The following is a 6,000-nucleotide window of genomic DNA, read 5'->3' as shown; positions in this document are numbered from 1 at the left end:
GAATGTGGGCTGATCAGGATGGGTGTATAGACTTTAAAGATGCTTTGGCTCAGCCTTTTGTGCTTCTGCCGTGCACCATGAAAAGAACATGCCCAAGAACCTGCTGGCCAAAATGAGACATCAGAAACAGGAGGGGAGAATAACCTTTTTAACCGCATGAGTTATTTCAAAAATCACCCCTTCTAAGAAAGCAACTGGAAGTTTTCCACCAGGTGAAAGAGTAGAAAACTAGAAATTCAATATAGGAGAGAAGTGAAAAGAATCTCTATAGTGATGGTGGTGGAGGAGACTACAGTATCTCTTGTGTACCAGGCACAGACGGCAACCAGCCCAGAGTGGATCATATTTTAAAATTGTGGCCAAAGATGATGCAGACCCTTTCCTCCACAGGAAACACTCAGGTATACCGAAAGTAAATTGAATTAAAAATGACTGGTGAAATCCGTAATAATGGTATATGACTGACACTGAATTATGAGGTATTAAAGAAATATTTTCAAATCTTAATGTCTACTCTGAGGCAATACAGTCTATTTATATAGAATATCTCCCCAAGAATACAGAAGCTGAAAAATGAGGTTGTCTCTAAAGAGCATCATTGCGTAGCTTGGGGAAAGGGGAAAGAATAAGACTTTTGTTTCTTTTGAATTTAGCACTGTGTGTTATAAAAATGAACTGGGTGAATATGTCCCCCAAATTCCAGTTACACCTTTGTTTTATTTCCACATTATAAAATTTGGCCTTCTTTAGTCTTGAGGCTAACAGAATTCCAGGAGTTAAATTTAAAAGCCTCCTCTGACTCTGGGAGAAAAAATACCTTACAAAGATGGACCAATAATATTTCCCCTGTCCCCAACAGCTACAAAATATCAGATAATAAAAAGCTCCTAGTAAATGTTCTCACTAATAAAATAGACTTTAATACTTCAGACTTTTTGCTGTCTTTTTGAAATAAACATTAACTTCTCAAGAGTCTGTAATTATGTCTGGTGGTCTTAATCATACATACCTTTAATTTAAATTGTCATGTTTTATGAAATGTACACATATACGTAAAATTTTTGTTAAAATAAAGGATCTGGCTTATTGTGGTTTTTCTTTCATTATATATACGTGCATGAAAAGTTAATGAAATGTATGGGTCTGCTAGATTTCTTATTTAAATAAAACATTCAAGAGTCTGTGACCAATTTAAAGTAACATTAGTGATTATTCAAAAACTACCCATGACCCATTTTAGCAATTAAGAGCAGACGTACACTGTTGGCTAATGGGAAATGTTTCCTTGCTAAGAGAGAGAACAGAAAATGATCTCTCCTATTTTTACATCTGGATGTTGTCATGGCTGTGTAGAATGTCCAAAAACCTGTCAGCCATCATGGTAGCAGCCAACACTGGGGAATACAGAGTGGAAAACGAAAGAGAATCTGAGTCTCTGAATATTTCATTTTGCTAATGAATCAAAAATCTCTGGAGCTGGTTCTCCCTTTTAAAGCCTGTTATATGACTCAACATACTTCCTCATTGCTTCAGCCAGGTTGGTATTTTAATTTCTGATGAGTATATCCTAACTGTAACAAACAACTAAAGGACATGGTTCATACTGGGAGCTGGAGATGCAGAGACAAAGCTGATTCCATCACAGCCATCAACCAGCTCACTGTCTGGTGGGGGATGAACACACACACAGAATGGCCTAGGTGTTAAATGCTGTCCTACAAATTGTACAGATACTTTGTGAAACTAGACAAACCTAATGCATCCAATGATGTATGAGCAAGGAGCGAAGAGATATTGCAAAAATATTCAAATAGCCAATAAACAATCAGAAAATTGGAAATGTGAACCACAATCATCACAATCAGATGCCACTATATACCTACCAGAGTAGCAGAAAATATATATATATTTTAAACTGATGATGCCAAGTATTGTCAAGGATACAAACACACACTGCTGGTGGGAGTGCCAGTTGGTATATCTGTTTGGAAATCTATTTAGGAGAACTAAACTTACTAAAGCTGAACACAGGCATACTCATAACCAAACCCAAGCAATTTCACTTCCAGTATATAGAGAAAGAAATGTGTACATGTATGCTCTGAAAGATATGGACAAGTATGGTCATAGGGAGCTCTGACTTCCCAACACAGCATACCCAAGAACACATAATGAAGGATTTTCAATGAGAGGCAGTGTTGGAATGCTGCTTTTATGTGGATCTCGGCTATGAAGTTTCCTTAGAGGAACTGTGCTGGGCAGAGAAATTGTTGTGTCCTAAGTAGAAATTTGAAAACAAGCAAATCAACAGATGAAACTAGAAAAGTGATTAAGGGTCTCCAATTCAAAACAAAACAACCCAATACAGTCCTGCAATTTTAAAGAACAGGTAATCACAATACAAAACATACAAAAATACATTTTAAAAGACAATTATCAGTCTCACTCATGAGATGTAAAAATTCTAAATAAAATAGTAGCAAATGACATCAAGCAGTGCATACAAAACAGACACGCATGCACGCACACACACACCAGTGGCTAACCTGGGTATATCCAGGAATGGGAAGAAGTCAAAGGGTCTGTCAGTATAAATTATCACATTAACAAATTAAATACTATACCACTGCAGAAAGGGATAATGAAATGGCATTTGATAAAACTCAGGAGCCATGCCTTAGATACAAAAAGATTTTTACTCACAAATAAGAGAAAACGTTAGAAGGCAACTGTTTGAGAGCATGATGCTAACTGTCATCCTGTCAGCTAACAATCAGACTTGGTGACTGAAATTTCCAACTTTACAGACTCTCTTTTAGTTATGGCATCATTTCCCAATGCAGTTTCACATCCCTAAGATGTTAATAAGTCATGAGAATTGGTATTTCCATAGTACAGTTTGAGCTATACCAATTTAAACAAAGTCGAACAATTTTCTTCACTACTCTTTTGTCTTTTGATAAGCTGATAAGGTGCTTTTGGTCGTTCCCTAAGGGGGATTTAGAAGATGCTGCTTCATAAGCTTCTTTAACCAGAGAATTCCCCTTGTTTTTCAAGTATTTTTAAGTACTGGTGATCTTTGAGACAATTTCAGAAATGCTTGGTGGGACGAGGCACCATCTCCACATCTCCTAGTTGACACGCAAATATGGCACCCAGGAGGAGTAAAATACTGACTGGTAATGCTTTACTCTATTAAAACACTCAAAAGTATTCTTTGTGTTATATTGGATGATTAAAATTGCAATTATGTGGAATAATGCTGTCAACCACTAGCCGGTAAACGACTATACAGTGATATCACGGATGGCCTACCTGCACAAAATGGACATAGAGGTAGGGTGCAGATTAAAACAATGACCAAGATGAACCACAGACATTTGTCAATGCAGTTTTGATGTAACTGATATTTGGAAATCAGTAATTTTTAAAGGGTTGAATTCTGTTGAGTATATAAACACTTTTATTTCATCATAACTAATATGCTTTGATGCTAGCACTAAATCATGACAGCCACCCAGATGAAAATGAATGTGAGACACCATCAACTTTGAGATGCATTCTGATTTCCAGATATTAAAATTCATCTTAGAATTAAGTTGCTGTGTGTGATTTCCTACTCTAAAAGTCATACAGGTCTAAGATAAACTATCAGAATAAATTACACTTGTGCTGATTCAATTTTTGGTCAGTTAGCTTATATTTCCATTTAAACCAGAAAATTTTGGGCCTGGATATCCCATATATTTTCTATTGCACAGTCTTACATCATACATTTGGATTCTGCTTGCTGATATTTAATTAGAATTTTTACATTTACCTAAATTCAGTTAATCTAGCTTTTGCTTTTTAGAGGCTATCTCCATTTAGTTTTGTTACTAGATATATGTTATCCAGGTAAGATGAGTTAGTAAAATTTTTAGCTATTTTCATCTTGAAATTTTTACCTAAGGAGATGACAATTTCCAAGTGTTGTTTCTAAAAGGGAGATCCTGGACCAATTTTTTCAGCCTTTTCCTTTGTTTATTGGTCCAAATAGGTTTAAATACATTGTATTGCCTTAAATTAAAAAAAAACTCCATATCTATAATTATATCTCCTTTCTTATTCATGATTCTACAGTGTTGCCAATTTTCTTGATTTTTCCTTGTTCAGATTTATCAAAGTCTAGTTGAGGTTAGTGGACTTTTCACAGAGGAATAATGATCGAAGACTATTGCTTTAATTCCTAATCATTAATCTCAAATTTTAGCTATATTGATTGCTTCTGTATTTTGGTTTAGGATGTGTTATTTTTCTAGCTTCTTAGTTCAGTGTGACAGGAACCACATAGATACTGGGGGAAACAAGGTATAGTTCTGGCCCTCCATCTGGGCCAGATGCATCTTGGTTCCTCCAAGACATATTAACAATGGTATTACTTTCCCACTGAGTAGAGCTTCAGGGACATCCTACAAGCTCCAATATATAATCATTTCATTATCATTGTTTTCTGCAAAATCTCTAATTGTTTCAATTTTCTTGTTGATTCAGAACTTATACATACATATGATTATACATTCCCAAAAGTAGCTGACCAAGGTTCACTAATCCTACTAGTTGTATAATGGATCTTTATAATGGAGAACTCTAGCAGTCACCATCTTTTTTTTTTTAATTATTATTAATTTTTATTTTTAATTTATTTTTGGCTGCATTGGGTCTTCGTTGCTGCATGCAGGCTTTCTTTAGTTGCAGTGAACAAGGGCTACTCTTCGTTATGGTGTGCAGGCTTCTCATTGCAGTGGCTTCTCTTGTTGCGAAGCATGGGCTCTAGGCACATGGACTTCAGCACTTGCGGCGCATGGGCTCAGTAGTTGTGGCTTGCGGTCTCTAGAGTGCAGGCTCAGTAGTTGTGGCGCACGGGCTTAGTTGCTCTGCTGCATGTGGGATCTTCCTGGACCAGGGATCGAACCCATGTCCCCTGCATTGGCAGGCAGATTCTTAACCACTGCACCACCAGGGAAGTCCAGCAGTCACGATCTTAATCAAATGATCAAACGTAGCATTGGTGATAGTGGGGAAAATGGATATTAATTGCTTATGATGTCTTTCAATAAAAAGTACATGTCACCTCCTATGAATTGTTCTGGTGCAAAATGTTTAATCCTCTAGCTCTAACTTGATTTTATGAGAGATATGAAGGATAGAGGTACAAATTAAATTTCACTATGAGAGAACAAACAAAATCTAGAATGTATGGCATTCTATAAAATAGCTTTCCTGAAATCTTCAAAAAGTCTGTTCAAGACTAAAATCTAGAGACATGACAACCAAATGCCATGTGTGAATATATATTCAGAAAGCAAAAATGCCCAAATGTTTAGAATTTTTGATTCTATGTAGAGAGTAGATGGATGTTCATTATACTGTTCCTTAAATTTTTCTGAATGTCTAAAAAATGATCATAATAAAGTTTTGGTAAAGAATTCCAAAATGGACAGTTTTCTTTTTGTTCTCTTTAATTTCTAATTTACCTCAAAAAGTGAGTGGAGAATTTTAATTACTACTTGTCTGTTGGGATTCATTACAGCAAATTGCTTCACATCTCTCTCTGATTCTTCTCCAGGTATAATCCCAACATCTTAACACTTACTAAATCCAAAATGTTTCTTTTTAGTCTTATTTTTTGATGCAGCTTAAGGGATAAATTATGAATAAAAATCCTCTCAAATTCTTTACATTTTACTAGATCTTTTATCCAGAATGAACCACCTGAAATTCAAATGGATGAGTGGTTATGGGAAGCTTTTCCAAATTCATTATACGAAATGGGCATTCCTCTCCTAAGACTTCGCCAATAGTAATATTTATGATGATGATAATAAGAACAATAGTATGTATTGAGCACAGGCTACATACTAGATACTCTTCCAAGGATTTGACCCATACTACATCCATCCAATCTCCACAACAGCACTATTACAGAGCTACCATCACCAGCATTTTAAACATGATGCC

This window comes from Eubalaena glacialis, chromosome 18 (genome assembly GCF_028564815.1).
Source record: "Eubalaena glacialis isolate mEubGla1 chromosome 18, mEubGla1.1.hap2.+ XY, whole genome shotgun sequence".
Classification (NCBI taxonomy): domain Eukaryota; kingdom Metazoa; phylum Chordata; class Mammalia; order Artiodactyla; family Balaenidae; genus Eubalaena; species Eubalaena glacialis.
This window is presented reverse-complemented; position numbering follows the sequence as displayed.